We start from the raw sequence: 19,373 nt of genomic DNA, 5'->3' as shown, positions 1-19,373 counted from the left end.
AGGAATACTAGCCACAGGTACCTTCCAAAGACCAACTGGGGATATCATGGGGGTCTCACAGGCATCAGCACCCAGAGTACTCCACCGGTTTGTAGATGCCATGACAGAATATGCCAATGAGCACATATATTTCCCCACTGCCCATGAGGCACTGACCAGACATATGCGCCTCTTCCACCATATAGCAGAATACCCTGCGTTAGTTGGTGTTATAGTGTGCATGCACATCCACATCAAAGCACCACCCGGTGAGCGGGGCAGGGTCTACATTAACCACAAGGGCTTCCACTCCATCAACAGCCAGGTCATGTGAGATGCCCAGGGCATTATCATGAATTTATATGCTGGCAGCCGTGGAAGTTATCACAACTCCCACATCTGGCATTGCTCACAGCTGTATTAGGTGTTTTCCAGGTGGGGCATCCCATATGGCCATCTAATGGGAGATGCTGATTATGCACTTGAGCTGTGGCTGAGGACACTCATTAGTAATGCACCCACACCTGAACAAGAACACCATAATGAGGCACACACACAAACCAGCATCATTGTAGAGTGTGTGTTTGGGATGCTCAAGTCACGGTTCCGCTGATCATGGGTGAGACTTTCTCAGGCTTCTGCTTTGTATTGGGAGCCCTGGTACTGGCCCTGCAACAGTCTCATGTCATGGGTTTTACAAAAAGTCCTACCATGACCATGGACTCCTGTATGCCCCAGCGCTGCGCCTGAAATTGCATGCCCTCTCCACCTGCCATGCTACCAACAGTGGGGACCTACAACCAGTTACGAGCTATATTCACACCTGTGAGGTTTAAATATGGCTGATTTCCTGCCCTTTGCTGTAATTGGATGGTTTTGAATATGCGAGCTTAGCTATGCTACAGGCAAACCTGCTTAGCTAAGGTTGGCAGTGCTTATCGGGCAGGTTCAGCACTGCTTATCAATGGGCAAATCCACTTAGCTGGGCTACTCAATGCTTAGCATTCATATTTACACAATGTGTACACCCAGTCAGAATAGTTTTGCAATGCTTAGCATTGCTTATCTTTTATTTTATTGGACTACCACCTGTATGCGATTGATTCATCATTCATTACATATTATACATTTTTTTACCTTCCCTGACATCCCCCAATGTGCTTTCATTACATTTATTCTTGTCTGACTATAGTGTATGGAGCACTCTGGTTGAGAAATATAAGTTACTTCCTACATAAATATACAAATAAATTAAAATTGTAATGATTTCACATACAAAATGGCAATGGCTTTATCAAGATTTAACTGTGAATGACTACATGCAAAGCTTATGCTCTAACCACTACACTTGAGGACTACTGCTTATGTTGGATGTCTATTGCTATTTAACTTATCTTGTTGTTTCAGCTGAGTGTAGCATAGCTAAGCAACGGACACACCCACACAGCTATGCTTAAACTTTATTGCAGATGTGAAAAAAATATATATTTGTTGAGTTTTTTACTTCGTATCTTTCAGAATCTCCATGCTAATGCTAAACCTGTTTTTCTATCAACTTTCTTTAAGTTTGTAATGGCAATTGCCCCTTATGGCTTTGTCCAGATTTCTTACTCTACCGGGTTGTGAGGTGTGTGTTATATACTTCATACCCTTCAGAAAATGTATGCTAATGCTAAATCTGTTATTCTATCACCTTTCTCTATAAGTTTGTAATGGTAATTGTCCCTTATGGGTATGTCCAGATTTCGTAGTCTACCAGGTTGTGAGGTGTGCGTTGTATACTTCATACCCTTCAGAAAATTCATGCTAATGCTAAACCTGTTATTCTATCAACTTTCTAAGTTTGTAGTGGCAATTGTCCCTTATGGCTTTGTCCAGATTTCTTACTCTGACAGGTTGAGAGGTGTACCGAGGGATCTTGCTCTATTTACATTGCAGTATGCAATTCTCGTGTGCAGGGGGGGGGTGTATTGTGAGATCACTGCTCTCAGACACACCCCCTGCACTCATACACAGAACTGTGTCTGTATTACAGCACTGCAGCATGCCTTCATGAATATGCATGGTGCGCTGCTGTGCTGCACAGGAAAAGTCCCTTCCATACAAGAATATCTTATTCTTGCACAGAAGTTTGCTGAATCCGTGCAATAGACTAGCACATAAGGAAAAAAGGGAATTTGATAAACTCATTATTGATGATTTATCCAATGAAGCATGAGCAACATTTCTTAGGGATAATTTTCTCATTTTATTTGGAGTCCTAGATTGGATCCTGAGATCTGAAGAAGCGTACAGTGTGTACGAGAAAGCGCTCATCTTTCCTGTTCTTTTGTACTAATAAAGACGTATTTTGTTGCTGCATCATCGTGGAGTTCCTCATCCTTGTGTTTTCCTAATAATTTTACTTGTTCGTGTTTTGGAGGTGAGGATCTTGGAGGTTTATTGCTGGGATCGTGTTATATACATCCTGTGAAAAGGGGAATAATATACATGGAAAGAAAGGCAGGAGGGTAGGCTTGTTAAACCCAATAGTTTACACAGAATCTCTGAATCTGTATAAAGTATTGAAATAGATAAATGATAGAAATGAGACATTAGTTTCAAATGTGTTTAAATGTAAGTATGAAGAATTTTGGAAAATAATAAAAAGTAATAAAAGAATAAAGAAAAGTTTTCATGGGGAATTAGATAATTATCAACAAAAGATAAAATTATGGAAAAATATAGATTCATGAAATAGAGGATACTCAACATTCAAATATTGTGAAATAATATTTAGTAATTAGTCCGTAGTAAAATCTACCACAGAAAATATTAAAACAACTAAAGAAAGAAAGAAATGGTGTAGTAAGAAAGTAGAATGTCAAGATTTCTTATGGAAATTAGGAATTTCAAAAATTACCAGTAAGTAATAATATGCAATATAAAAAGAAAAGTGAAAGAATTTGCGCCGTGGTGAAGAAGAAGATGTAAAAGAATAAAAAATATGTGGGATGAATTATGAAATGGAAAATTCTTTGTATGTTTCATCACTGAAAAAACAAATATAGAGATGATTGAATGTTTCAACACTGAAAAAACATAAATATAGAGATGACTGAATATGAGTATTATACAAATATAAGTAAAGAATTAAAAAATAAGACTAGATAAAAATTGTTTGATGTAATATGGGTAATATACAATGAGAAATTGAATGAAATTATGTTTAATAGAAAATGGTCATTGTCAACAATATTGAAAAAGCATTGATTTTGGTTATGGAAAAAGGAATGTGGTCTGATCTAAATAATGATTTATAAACATGAATAACTCTTACATACAGATAGGAATGTGTATATAAGTATATAATTGTGTAAATATGTAGAGACAAATATGTAAATATTGTAAATATGTTGTTATTGATATAAATATATGTGTTATACAAATAAGATCTAAATAAAAGACCCCATTCTTTTTTATAGATGCTGTGGGATCTTTTACATCCACCTATGATAGTTTGTAGAAGAGGAAGATGGGGAAGAAGATATGCATGAGGCTGGTACAGAGGAATGGACCCTGATAATTCTATAGGTGTGAGAAAAAACAAAGGAAGCATAAATTATGTCCAAAACTGGACATGAGTAGTAGACATAACATTAATAGTATTGTTAGTAATGTTCATCACATTCCTGTTTTACATTGGTGTAGATATGTTCATGCTGATAGTATTTGTTTATTGGATATACATTATTTGACTTCCTTACAAATGTTACAATTTGTAACTTATTTTGGAAAGTCTTTTGGTCTTTTGGTATACAGACATGCTCTGGAATTGCTGTTCTTATCAAAAATAAAGCCATTATTTTGTGAAGATGTGATAAATGTGGCATCTGATATTGACTGATATTAGGGAAATGGAGTATTATTTTAGGTTTGTTACTCTTTATGGTACTTCTACCCCTCTTGGGAGCAGTATTCTGTTTTAGATGTATTACCTTTTGTTATGGTGTCTCTATACGTTATTATTTTGGGAGCCTAATTGTAATCTGCATTTTAATAGATACTAGGTTCCTCAGATATTAAAACATTGTTTAAAGTTATAAATGATGGTAAACTATATATTGACTGGAAAAGAGATTGTATGTATAAGAGATTAGATTATTTGTTTTTTTCCAATACATTAATGGAATTTGATGGTGCATTCTACTATGAAACTCTGATTTCTTGAATGTCAACGTTCCATAAGAACAAAAAAAAAAATGCCTGAAAAACAAATGGAATAAGAACTCATTTTGTTTGACTTTTGAAGCTTGTCAAGCCACTCTACAGCTCTGATGATAGGGATAAGCCCCCTGAACCTATATATACACTAACTCCACTGTCACACTAACTCAAGAAAGGAGAAAGCCCCCTAAAGAAATGAATCGGTGCTGGTGCACAATTAGAAATCACATTGGCAATGATTTCCTATTGGAAGAAGCATTCAGCATTATGTGGTTTGTCTTCTTTTTTTTTTCTCTGCAGGCTACTGATGTTTGAGCATGTTCACCCCAAGTATGTGTAGGAAATCTTTGATGGTGGTGTTTTTCCTGTAAGTTTCTCTGACCATATGGCTACATGGCCTGTTATAGGAGATGATGTTAATGCCTGCACTTTAGGTAAAGGGATAAAAAAGTTGACTGGTCTTGTTTTTTCTATTCCAGAAATTTCTGACATTATCGATGCACTAGGGAGTATTTAATACAGCATCAGGAGATTTTTTTCCTTGCTTGGGAAGATTATTGGATTTACTTTAAGCATACGCTTAATACTGACTATCTGTTATAGAAAAGATATATTAAGGTACGTTACTTTAGTATTATACTGTTTTAAAAATAATAATAAGACTGTATACTTACTGAAAAGTAGATGTATAGAGGATATTCTAACAGGATTCAATCTCTGTTATGTACAGAAAATTGTCACTCGTGGGGAAAAAGAGAAAGCTTATCCTTTTTAAGCTAAGTCTTTTTATTATGATATAGGCATTTTTCTTCTCTTTATGATGACTCTGGTTGTCTGTTGCAATCTTCCAATGATATTTTGGCTTATGTAGAAAAAATATACTATTCAGGATTGAGATTCTTTTTCTGTTAATGATGTAGTTTCTTGGCCTGTGAAAGCTTTTTTTTTCTTTTAAGATGTAAAATCAGATATATTACTCTTGTAGAATAATAATAATAATAATAATAATAATAATAATAATAATAATAATAATAATATTTAGAATGTTAAAGTTGATAGTTTTCCAGGCCTTTAAGGCATTCATGTTTCTTTTTATGTTTATTTGACTGATTCACAGAAACGTTTGTTATTATCATCATACTAGTTATGACATTTCCAAGATGAGACTATTAATTTGACTATTTCTTGTTATAGATCTCCTCTTAGAAGAAACTTTATTACACCAAGTATACCCAGAATCTGGAAAAGAATACCTGATGTCATTAGGATGCCATCATCAATTACTTCTTCTAAATCTATTTTCGAAAACTGGATGTCTGGTGAGGTATATATGTCTTGTTTAATGGCTCAGTGTTCGTTGATGAACCTTGGGACTAAATACTATTAAGCAAACTTATGAGAAACCCATGAAAATATAATTAGAAATAATGGTTAGTTGGTATGTCTTTTTAATAAGGAAAGGTGTGAAGAAAGATTTTCCCTTTAATGGTATAATTTTCACTCTACTGATAAATGTTATTTTTAAATGTGGTACTGTATGTCATGCATACACGTTAGACTTGTATTATGGTTTGCATTTTCCTTTTTTCTTTTCTTAATGCTAATGACTTATCATCTGTTACCAAAAATATTCAATCAGAAAAGTTAATTCCCATATTATCTTCTACTTTACATTTTGTATGATTGAGGCTTAATGTTCAAAAAAGTACTGATTTATGGCATGGAGAATAGGTATATTAGAGATTAATGTTTTAGGTATAGTATTTAGGACTTTCACTTGCATTATGCAGCATTTGGAAGCTGTTTTAGTTGGATTTCCTATCTGTGCATTTTCTGACAGACCATTTTATTGTCCTTAGGAATAAAATATTTATTAATAACTGTGTTGTTTTAGGGAAATTTATTTTGGTAGCATTGTGTGTTACCTTCTTTTAAGCAAATTGAACTGTTAGGCATTATTTTTAATTATTAGGGGTGGGAGGGGGAGTGACCCATTTAAGTCTTGCTATAAAAGGCATAACTTATAATGACAGTCTTGAGAGTGATACATCCTGTTGTATGTTTATTTTTCTTAAATCTATATTCTCTGCAGTTTATGTTACTCTGTTTACACTTTGGGATATTTTTATAGGATTAAATATGAATTTATTTTCAAAATGGTATTTGAATCCTAAGAAATTTATAAGGCCAGAGAAGAATGATTTTTTGAATATTAAGCTGTGGAAGATTCATGTTTGTTTATTAAATGGTCATAGAAAACTAAGATATATTCAGCTTATGAGTCACTTTTTTGTCTACTTGTGGTGTTTTTTATCCACATATAAACAGAAACCTACTATTCATTGACATAAATGTTAAAGTACTTTTTGGGAATGGAAAGAGTTTTTGTGGTGTTTGCTTTTAGGCAAATTAGCTGTTAAGACAGAAATGAAGTATAGGCAATTTTCATATGGTTTATGCTCTCTGTGTGTATAGGAAACCTCATAATATGACCATTCTTTTTTATTAGATTATTGTAGACTAAAAGGTTTTGGGCCCTTTGTTTTTTCTGTGTTGTGTAATCATCAAGTAACTGCTGTTAGTCTGTATTCTTTTCAATATCAATATATATGTTTCTCTTTTTCATGTCACAGTGAAGATCATTTGGATGCAATGTGCATGGCTATTGTATGGATCCTTTGGAAAAGCAGAACTGAAGAGGTTTCGTATAATGAAATATGGGATAACTAAGACATTTAGAAAAAAAGAAATAAGGCACTGGCTTCAGATGAATGGTTGAGGAGGATAACTCAGCATTGTTCTTATATTATCATTTTTTCTTATGTTATTTCATATTAATTGTTTAGATTTGTGTCTACGTTTACATTTTCTTGCTTTATTGTTTGTATGATCATGTGTTTTTTTTCTGTTTTTTAAATAGAATGCCCCTTTTCATTTCAATAGGTCTTGTGAGATCTTTTAGGTCGGCCTGAGCAACCACCAACTCAAGCAGATGAGACTTCAATTTAACATCTCATCTGATGTATGAAGGATGCCATAGTCAGGAGAGCATCTCCCTTGTCATGCTGCATTGATGTGTCTGAAGTCCAAGCACATGGAGCTGAAATAGGACCCACAGCCTTCTGTTGTTCTAGCACCAAAGGAGAATATACCTCTGACACTTCTGAAGCAATATTAAAGGCTGTCAGCTTCTGATTCTCCTTACTAAAGGTGTAGAATGGACTAATTATCTCTTACCCAAATCTGGGAACAAATAGCTCACAGAGTTTTTTAATTTTGCTAGTTGATGAATGGACAGGGCATCATCCTGAAGGCAAAACTAATCAGTGTGTGTGTGTGTGGGGGGGGGGGTGTAGATGTGGAGTCCTGAATGACCGGGTTGGATGTGAAAAACAGCATAGAAGGAAGAGAAAATATGGACCAAATAAAGGTAAACTGTTGCATGCATGCATGGTCATCACCTCTGTTTTAACAAGGTTGAGATTTATCTAAATATGATTAATCCAATATACACTTGATTTTAAGTGATCTTAACAGTATGATTGCATCAGATGTGTGATCATGGGAGAAGAAATATAGCATGGTAGTGTTAGCCTAATAATTAATCTCTAACACCCTCCTTACAAAGATATCTCCCAGTGAAATCATATTAACTGAGAACAGCAACCTTGCCTTCATTAAGCTGCTTAGAATGCAACAAAAAGAGAAGGCAACTTGTTGCAGAATTTATATACCAAAGCAAACTGCTGATTGCATGCAGAGGTAGGAAAAAAAACTAAAGAAGGACTTTATAAGAAACTCCATAGAAAGTTAACAAATATGGTATAATGGTTTATGATATAACATACTGTTGATCCCATAAAGGAAGACCAGGATGGCATGTGGCCTCTTGTCTTGATTATGAGCTCATTTACTACCCTTAAGAGGTTGGTTTCCTCTGTGCTGTGTTATCATATATCAGCCAGTGAAGGATACATGTGTGCACATGAGGATATGCATAACTCCATTTAAATGCATATCACCTTTCAATTACCGTACAAATAAATTGAAGTTTTCAGCTAGGGCAGTAATTTTCAAGAGAGTGTATATCGACAGACTCTTTCTTAATGACAGAGCCTATAACAGCTTCTGCTGTAGAATATGGAAAAACTCTCATCCTTATAGATAATTGAATAATCTGGAAAACCTGGCTCAAGGATCCCAGTCACAATGTCAGTGATATGGCATGTCACAGATCCAGATGCAAAAAATGGAATAAACAAATTAAATAATCATTTCGGGAGTTCTTTGTCAGTATATTCAGAGAATATCCAGAGAATATCCAGAAACACTGACATCACAAATTACTATCAGTATATTCAAAATCAGTCTAAAAACAATCAGAAGGGCCTCAATAATCATATTTATGGAAACATTTATTTATTTATTTTACATTTGTTGACCTGGAAAGTCTGACTGGATGCATGTCCATTTTCAGTGGAGGCCCAAGGAGAAAAGCTCCAAAGATCAAATAAGCAAATATTAGGTGTGTACATAGCATGCAAATTTACATAGATAATACAAAGCTTTAAAATTAACAAAAGTTACATAGTTATGAAACTTAAAATGAAAATAGTTACATAGAATGTGCACATCTTTTACACTTTTAGAATTGGATGAGACAATACACAAGTAAAAGGAAATTCAGGGTGAGATATTTGGGTTAACTTTGTGTCTAGAAGTTGCATTATTATACTTTATACAGTTGGAATCTTTACAATTTAGACATGGTCAGGGGGTATAGTAGCAGGTGGAACAACAGAGTTAAGTGGTAGGTTATAAAGATTAAGTGACAAAGCAAGGAAAATGCAGATGTAAAGCTGTAGAAAGAAAGAATATTATAAAAGGTTTGTAAGAGAGTGTCCTAGCAGTGTTTTAATGCCACTATCTGTATAGGTACTAGTTAAGGGGCCAGATGTAGAGGTAACACTGAAAGGAAGCTAGAGGTTAAGAAAGCTGCAGTTCATCTTAATCGTATAGTTGAGACAGGGAGCAAGAGAATGGCAAAGAGGGTGAGTATGGTTGGCGAGGTCAGCCTGGCGGGGAGCAAGAGCATATCCATGTGAGTTTTAGTTGTTCTTTGAGGAGTCTATTAAATGTAACCTTTGAGTCTGCTGAGGTAACAGCAGAAGGTAGGGACTTCCAAATTTTGCCTATGTAGTTAGGGAAGAGAGAGCTCCCTGCTGTATTGTTGCTTTTGGTCACCTTGATTAGCTTTTTATCACTAGAGCGATGCTGCCTAGGATTAGTTTGTAGTTTTAGTAGACTGCCCAGTGCTGGTGCTTTATCTGGAAGTAGTACAAGTTTGTGGGCAAAGGAAAGCTGATGGAAGGTTAGGAGATTAGGGAATTCAAGCCAATCAAGTTGTTTTAGTGAATGACAGTGGTGGGCTTGGTAGAGGCACTGGTAGAAAATTTGGCAATTTGATTGTAGCAGGTGTTGAGCATGGCAATATCAGTTTTGGGTAGGTTGGTGAAAATGGGTGAGGCATAGAATATTGTGGAAAGGAGGTGAGTTTGAGCAATGGTTATCCTGGCAGTTTGGGTTAGAAATGGTTTATTTTTATATAGACTGCCCAGTTTTTTTTTTTGTGGATGTTTTTAATGGTTTGATTTATATGCTGATCAAATTTGAGGTTGTTATCAATGGTCACACCTAGTAGTTTAGTATGAGTGTCTAGGGAGATGATAGTCCCATCTCTGGACACAACATTAAATGGGTTGGGTATTGTAGTACATTTGTTTGGTTTAAATAGCAACAGTTTGGTCTTTTTGAGATTTAGTAATAGGTTTTTGTTAAGAAACCAGGTTTCAGTAGATTGGAAGACTTTTGGGTGATGGAGAGGAGTTCCTGAGGATCATTGGCTGAGCAGACTAGTGTTGAGTTGTCAGTATATCGAATAACAGTTGCATCTTGACAGATGCTGTGGAGATTATTAGTGAAAATTGAGAATAGAAGGGGACCTGGAATTGACCCTTGTGGGACTCCTGTGGTGATGGGTAGCAGTGAGAATAGGTTATTGTCCCATTAAACTGCTTGTTGTCTCCTTTGTAGATAGTTCTGAAACCAGGCTAATGCATGGTTATCAAGGCCAAGATCAGTAAGGGAATGGAGTAGTTTAAGATGGTTAACCATATCAAAGGCCTTTGACAGGTCCAAGAATATGGCAGATGTTAGATTCCCTATGTGTTGTTTTGGTTGATGAGGTTTGTGAAAGAGAGTAGGGCAGTGGTGGTGTTGTGGGCAGGCCAAAATCCATGTTGGGTAGGAGAGAGAAGCTGGTTGTTAGGTAGGTATGGCATAAGTTGGTGGTGTATATATTTTTCAAGTATTTTAGCTAGTGGAGACAGGATGGCAATGGGATGATAGTTAGTGAGGTCGGTGGAGGTACTGCCTTTGTGGAGGGTGGAGGTCTTCCAGATGGGTGGAATGGTGGTTTCAAATATAGATCTATTTAGAAGGATAGATATTTGGAAGGCAATCTCATTGTCAGCCAACTGAAGGTATTCATCAGGGATGCCATCAGCTGCAAGCGTAGTAGGTTTAAGCTTGGTTTAGCAAGCTTTTGACATAGTTGGTAGGAATGGGTTGAAATTGGAAGGTTGTTTTGGGTCTGACTACAGGTTCAGGGCAATTAGTGGTGCTGGATGTGGGTTGTTTTTTAACTAGATTGGAGATAGTTTCAATAAAGTATTTATTGAACATATCGGGTATATCTGTGATTTTACTCATGGAGGTAGGAGATGGGGTAGAGGGTTTGCCAGGGTGAAGTAGTTCATTTATTCCTGCCCAGAATTTTTTGTGGTTGTTTTGATGCCTGTTTTACAGTTGTATGAAATAATAATTTTTATTCAGGAGAACTGCTTTTTTTGTTTCATTTCTGTTTTTGGAATTGTTCCCTAGCTGCTGGGTTGATTTTGTGGCTCTCCAATGATTCCAGGCTCTGTTTCTTTGTGCTATTTTATTTTTAGTCTCTTTGGTATTCCAGGGGGCGGATTTCACTTTGAGTTTTGTGGTATGGGCTGGGATGTGAGCATTTAAGATTTTTAGGAAAGTGTTACTGAATTGAGTTATCTCTTCTTTTAGAGGTAATACTTTTAGTATGTTCCAATTATGGTGCTTTAGCTTGAGTCTGAATTTGTTAGGGTCAAAGTTTTTTGTGTTCTGGGTAGTTTGTAGAAGAGGAGAAGAGTTGGCCTGGGTCTTGAATCTTAGTAAGAAGGTGGGTTGGTGGTCACTAAGGATGTCTGGAAGGACTCCTGCTTGGTAAGAGGTACTGATGTTATTTATCAAGATCCAGTCTAGGAGACTTTCTTTGGTTTTTGCATTTCCTAGTCTAGTGCTTGATTGGATGACTTGAGAGAAGATGTAGAGGTTACTATGGATAGAGGGGTTTGTAGTTGAGCATGTGTTCCAGTCTATATTAAAGTCACCTAGGACAATAGTTTCCTGGGGCAAGTTTGACTTGTCCAGTGTAAGAAGGCTTCTAGGGAGGGAATATTGTTACCTGGCAGTATGTATTATGTGATAATATTGATTGATTTTTTGCTGATAAGTTTGAGTTTAGCTAGGAGAAGTTCAGAATTAGTGAAGGGAGAGATTTGAGGATTAATAGTGGTTATTTTTAGGTTGTTTTTGTAAAGTAATTCTACCCCTCCCCCTTTTTTAGGCAGTCTGTTGTGGCGTAGTACGTTGTATCCATTTGGAAGGAACTCATTATCAGCTGTTGTGGGCTTTAATCAGGTTTCAATTAGGCATAGTATGTCAGGGGAGTAGGTGGATAGCAAAGCATGCAGGAAGTGTACCTTATTGTTAATGCTCGAATATTTAAACTCAGTATTAATAGGCTGGTTTTTGGTCTAGACATGGGTAACTGGCTGGAGGAGAGGGATGGCTTAGCTGTGGTACTTTGTATAGGGTTAGGACTTGGGTTTGGATTTATGTCTCTGGCAAGGATAAGTTGGTGGTTTATATGATGTAAGACTTTGGTGAGTTTAGCGAGGATGGCAATATATCTGTTTGTAGTTAGTGACCTAGGTGTGGCTGGGTGAAATCTGCCTGAGGTAGGTGCAATAGTAATGCGATGGTATAGGCTTGGAGATATGTGTAAACTGTAGTGAGGGGTGAAAGGAATGTGAGTGGAGGTATGTTTTGTTGGGGTTGCATAGGTAGTATTAAGTGTGGTATGGTAGGAGGTGTGGTAGTGTGTTAAAGTTAGGATAAGGAGGATACTGAGAGTGCTTGTAAGGATAGCGGTTAGCCTGTGATCATGTGAGAGTATCATATTTGCAGGTGGAGGGTATGTGGGTGGGAAGTATGGGATAGGTTAACGATAAGGGATTTTCTAGTGTGTGATTGGATGAGGATTTGGTGGGATGAGATGGTTAGATATAATTAAAAAAACAATCAGTAAGCTGGAAAAGGGAATGTTCTATTATACTATAATTTTGCTGAATTTTATAAACAGAGAAGCCAAGTATAAAGTTTTAAAGACAGATAGATGTGGGAACCAGCAAGAGCAGAGGTGATCTTGTAAAATAAAATAGAACAAGGCGGAACTAGGAGCTTGTTAGAGTACTGGAACTATCCTATTCAGTTAAGACTACAGAGGTGATAGGGGAAATGCTACATGGATGGGGCCAACTACAGATAAAACCTTGACTGCTATCAGTCCTGCTGAAAAACAGTAACAGTGGTAGATAAGAACCTGAAGTTTGTAAGAGAGTTGGTTTCTGATTATGCATTTGGTGGTTTTCAACTTGGAGTATTCAGGGGTGAGTGATTTAATTCCAGACACAGTGGATGCACTGTGGAATAGAAAGATAAACAGAAGTAAGTGAAACAGTAGTAGCATGTAGAGTAGCTTAGTTTATTTGTTAGGAGGAAGGAGAGAAATCTGTGTTTAGGGGATAAAAATAGTTTAAACAATGTGCTAGGCAACAAAATTCCAGCTGAATATATGAGGAGATCTAATATAAAATATCAATTTACAGTAGCTAGGAGATGTTGGGGTTCAGTAATTTTGTTAGCACTGTGGAAGGAATGTAACCTCCCAATAATTGTGAGTTTAGGGTTACCAGATATCAAAAAGTAATTTGGAGGTCACCAGATACCACTGTTTACCATGGTTGGTCCTAATAAAGACTAATGAAATGGAAATATGGTCGCACAGTGTGCGCCATTTAGAGAAGTGTAAATGTCACTTGCCTGACAGAGATTACAGTTGTTGTGGATATGTTGGCACTTAAAATGGTGCACTGCAACTGTAAGGGATGTAATTCAGCAAGAACAGAGATAAAGAGAACTAGGGACTGTTTTTCAGTATAAACATAACAGTGACCTATGTTTTCAGCAGGTAAAGAGAGTAAAGCATCTGATGCCGAATCAATTAGCACACTATAGCTACAGCAAATTCATTAAACTGCAGATTAAGAGAGAACATTACAGTATCCCAAAACTAGCGGACTGCTCATGCAGTTCCATCCTGGTTAGCAGCAATATGTTAGGTGGAAATGTATCAGACTGCATAAAACATGTAAGTGGTAACTACATTTAACAGACATTCCACAGAAATTATTGCGTTGCATGTAACACTACATTTAACAATATATATCACTGAAGCTAAGCAGTTTAATCACTTAGGACATGTGTGGTCTTTACATTACAGACAATGTTTGCCAACTACAGCCGAAGTCAGCAAATAGTATAGCAACTGTTACTTATGTGGTTTTCACTATCAGAGCTTAACAGTTAGAAATAAGAAACATAGCTAATAACAGAAATAGTTCACTTATATTCTTTGGAACAAACACAGCAGGCAGACAGTAGAGGGAAGGCGATCTGCAGATGGCAACCAAAAACAAGAGGATTTAAAACCTCGGATGGGTCAGAGGGGAGGGGGAAGGGTATGAGGCACTAGGTGGACGCCATGATGACATGCACCGAGATCCACAGGTAAGGAGCATTAAAAAGCAATTAGTAAGCTGGAAGAGGGAATGTTCAATTATACTATCTTTTTTGCTGAATTTTGAAAACAGAGAAGCCAATTGTAAAGTTTTAAAGACAGATGAATGTGAGGACCAGCAAGAGCAGAGGTGATCTTGTAAAATAAAAAATAACAATGGGGAACTAGGAGCTTGTTAAGAGTACTGAAAAACTAGTGTTATAACAGTATCCAGGAACTATCTAATTCAGTTAAGTCTAAAGAGGTGATGGGGAAATGCTACCAGAATGGGGCCCAACTGCAGATAACACCTTGTCTGCTACCAGTCCTGCTTTAAAACAGTAGCAGTGGTAGATAAGAACATGAAGTTTGTAACGGAGTTAGTTTCTTATTATATGTTTGGTGGTTTTCGGCTTGCAGTATTCAGGGGTGGGTGATTTATTTCCTGACACAGTGGATGAGCTGACGTTTGTAAGAGAGCTGGTTTCTGATTATGCATTTGGTGGTTTTCAGCTTGCAGTATTCAGAGGTGGGTGATTTAATTCCCGATGCAGTACATGCACGGACGTTTGTAAAAGAGCTGGTTTCTGATTATGCATTTGGTGGTTTTCAGCTTGCAGTATTCAGGAGCAGGTTATTTAATTCCTGATGCAATGGATGCGCTGAAATACCCAGCACATATCTGGTGTATTTATGGTCCACACAGTCTTCCGGTAGTAGTCTTCCACTACAAAGATGACATTTTCAAAATAATTCCTTCAAAAAATTAGCAATGTAGCCAATATCCATGCAACAAGGCATGGATCGACAGGACTATTTCTCTTTTTACAAGACAAAAGATTGCAAAAGAACTCTACTCCAGGTGTTCACTCTGACTGTGTTTTCTGAACTGAGCCAAAGATGATGAAGTCACAAATAATTCCTGCATCAATATTGCAAGGAATAATTTCATTATCAAACATTCCACTCTTGAAAGTTACTTCTGATCACTAGAGAAGTTTGATTGGACAGTCTTTACATCCATGATTTTAAAATGTATAGTTAGATATTTAAATGCATTAGAAAAATAGCCAGTTTGATACCTTTCTTACATGAGATTTCTTATTAGTAGGCTGTGTAATGGTCATTTAGTCTATAAGTATAGCCAAGAAAGAGTGATCTTCTCCATTTGAATTTTGACCTAAATCCCTCTCTTTAGCTTGCAAAGCACTAGACCAAACTATTACGTATAAACTTTGACTGACACAAGATACACTTACAGCTGGAAAATGTGACCCAAAGCACATGCTTTATTAACTTTGGAAGGCACAGGTCATATGTATTACTTGGCAATTGGACTCAGTCTACAAGTTATGACCTGATTTTAAGCTTATAATCTTTTAAATAATCTGGACAGTTGTTTGGAAGGAAATAAGATCACTACTAGATACTTGCTATAAATGTTTGCATTGTGTCAGAGTAATTCTAAGTGAACAAATCATAGGCAATCCCAAGCATAAATTGATACGATGATGATCAAATTGGTTCCAATATGAAATATTAAATGAAAACCCTGGGCATCAGAAACACTGAAAACTTATGCTTGAAATACAGAAGGAAGAAAAAACTAACTACAAGAGAAGGCTCTTCACACCCCTATAACCTCATATTTACCAACTACATGGTTGCACCATCTCAAAGAAGGGACAAATCTGACAAAAATGGAATTACTGCTGTAGCACACTTACACCAGCAGTGATTTGTTATGGAACACAGTGATCAGTAAATGTGTTCCTCTACATTTTGTGCTTTGGGCAATTGGTTTTCAGGGAATTTAACTTCAGCCACCTTTAGAGATACTGAGCAAGTCATCAAGGCAGTCCATCTTCAGGTCAGAGAACATAACACAAAGATGAAAGACTAACTCAGAGGTCCTCCACAAGATTAGATATATCATCCTAAGCAAAGCTAAAACTCCCCAGTATTTAGATGAACATCAGTAGCAGGTAAAATCTAATGCAGTTTGTTGTAGTGAATTAGCCAATCAGCCTGTATGGTTATTTAAAGATATGAGAAAGTATTGGCACCCATAGTGGGCTCACTAGTTCATGTCAGGAACATGAAAGTTTTGTTATCGAATGTCCAAAAACTAAACCATGATTCAAACATAAAAGGAGAGAGCTTTTAAGGTCACTAATGCATCAGTAAAGCATTTTCCAAGTAAGTTTCACCCCCTGCACTGTTTCACAGTGGAGGGCTGCACTTTGTACTCATGCTTCTTATATATGAAAACTCCAAGAGCTGTGCTTTCAAGTTGGGACAGTACAGCAAACTAGCACCACATTAAGCTCAATATGTATTCCCTCACATCTGTGGTGTGTGATTTATGTTTTAAGGAGTACAGCTATGGTCCTCAGAATTTTAACAGGTACTCCCCAGAAATCATTGCACAGTGATGGGGAGAAAAATGCATACATCATTAATGACAATGACTGGGCATAAGGACTGAACCTTAGATCCTGGACCTGTGAGGCAGAGATCTTACCTATGAGCCATCCAGATGAAAGGAAAATGATATAATATATACAATTTTTCTTGATCCTATGACATATTCAAAGGAAATGGTAGACATACTAAAACTTGAATCCTGTAATATAAATGTCTAAAAGGGATGGCATCTTTTGTAATGGAAGTGCTTTGGCTGGTGCACTGCATATCAGAAAGATCTGGTGGTAAGGAAGCAGGTAGATGAAGATCAACATTTTCATCAGCTTTGTCTCAGTAATAAACAACACAATAACCTTAAACAACAAATTGAAAGCATTGCTGGAGCCACTGGGTATCAACCAAGTATTCATGAACAGGTCTGGATGCGAAAATGGTGATGTATAACCAATCCACAGGAAAGTCCCTGTGGAAGTTTGGAAGCTAGGAGGTCTTGTTTAACAGCATTTTAAGAGTAGGAGAAGTACCAACATCCTGGAAGAAAGCAGTGGTAGCTGTAAGACCTAAAGAGGCTAAAGACTCATTAGATCCAGCTTCATACAGGCCCATTTCAATACTAAACCATAATTATAAAGTGTTTATGTCTATAAAGCCTAAAAGAATGGCAAAAGTGATGCCAAAATTGATAGATATGGACCAATGTGGTTTTGTGTAGGGGAGGCAAACATTTGACAACATTAACATAACAATGATGATCCAGACAGAAGCAAAATGTAAGAAAATACCACTGTTGTTGGTAGGTCTTGATGGAAAGAAAGCATTTGACAGAGTAAGCTGGGACTTTATGAGTAGGGCAATGAGAGCATTTGCATTTCCTGATACAATTATAAGGTTGATTAGGAGGATATATAAGGGATCAGAGACAGAAAATAAAGTGGGTGGAGTCTTCTCTAATAATTTCTGCTTGGGCAGAGGAACCAGGCAGGGATGTCCTCTTTCCCCTTTGTTATTTTCATTATATTTAGAACTACTGGCAAAGAAAATAAGGGACTCAGAAATTCAAGGATATAATCGGTATGGTAGTCAAGAAAAGCTGTTTCTACTTGCAGATGATATTATTTTATACTGGATAAAACCAGAAAAGAACATTTTAGTGTTGAGGAACATTTTGAGACAGTTTCATATTTTTCGGGATACAAAATTAATGAAACTAAAACAAAGGCAATAGCTGTAAATTATGTACCCACACAAGTGTTGATTCACCAATATCCATATTTACAGGGACATGATACAATGAAATACTTTGGAGTATGGATTAAAAAGTATTCTAGTCTGATAACTATGGATATGTGGGAAGAGATGAAATAAAAGATAATACAAGAACTGATAAATTGGAAGCTCTGTTAAATGGATATGGATAGAGCGATTAAAATTTTTATTTTTCCCTGTACACAGGTCAGGCATATTTTTATCAACCGGATGAGAAGTTGTAGATAGCAATTAAAGAGCTGAAGGATGTTACTTGTCTGGGTAAGATGGCAAGAGTCAAGTAGCATAAGCTGATTCTTCCAATAGAACAAGGCAGACTGGGATACCCAATTTGAAGGGGTATTTCAGAGCTACACAGTTAAGGCTCCTATACATAGCACAAGCAGAAAACTATAAATCAAACTGGAAAGGGATGATTATGAAACAAGGGAGAAGCTCAAGAAACAAGGAGAGACTGTGATCTTGGATGCAGATCTTTCAGGAGAATAACAATAATCATGCAGAATATTATATTCATAAAGAAGCAGAAAGTATTCTAAGAACTAAGCCAACATCGGAATGAAGAAAGGAGATTCTCCTGATAGGATGACTACAATTAGGGTTACAGACAATTGGCAAGGGGGTCTGTAATTTACTGGAGAAAACTGGCAAAGGAACCAAGGTAATGGAAGCAAATAACTAGAGAGGGAAAGGTAACAGAATGGGAAGAGGCAAAGAATTTATTTGGACCGCAGTTTAGAGATTGCCTTCCCTAACAAGGATTGATATCTGCTGTTAAAAAGGAAGAATTAGTAGAGTGTATAAAATATTGCATGACAATTATACGAATCAATTACAGGAGGATCGAAAGGATTGGGAAGAGAGATCGAACTAACAATTCAGAAAGAAACAATGGGGGGATATATGTATGTCTCCTAAATGTGCAACAAAATCTAGAAGATTTAGGATTTTTGTTTGGAAATGTTTGCATACATATTTTATACCCAAAATGGACACCAGAGAATTTTTCCTCAGGCAGCCAGCAAATGTTGAAAGTGTGATGGGGAAGAAAGAGGTAATTGGGAACATACTTTCTGGGAGTGTAATGAGTTGGCAGACTTAAAAGATTCTCTGCAGACTACTCTGTCAGAGATACTGGGTAAGCGAAATGATGTATCTAGGGAAAAAAAAATTCTAAGCTATGATACAGAATTAGAATTGTCTAGACATAGTAAGGCCTTGCTCCCAAAAAAGTAGTTACTAGAAAATGGAAATCAAAGTCTAATCCAGCTGCACTAGAAGTAGTGGATATAGTAATAGAGATAAAACAACTGGAAATGGGATCTTCAGAAAAGGGTAGGAGCAAATTACATAGAAAAAATGGGAAATGTAGGAACGATACATACAGGGAGGGAATAAGGTTTAAAAGAAGTCAGGATTTAAATGAGCTATGTAATGTTTGATTGACAATGATTGGGTAGATTATAAGTGATGTATAATGTTTATAACTAAAATTATGTTAATATGGTTTGTG

This window comes from Protopterus annectens, chromosome 4.part0 (assembly GCF_019279795.1).
Source record: "Protopterus annectens isolate FY-2018-M chromosome 4.part0, PAN1.0, whole genome shotgun sequence".
NCBI classification, from domain to species: Eukaryota; Metazoa; Chordata; order Ceratodontiformes; family Protopteridae; genus Protopterus; species Protopterus annectens.
This window is presented reverse-complemented; position numbering follows the sequence as displayed.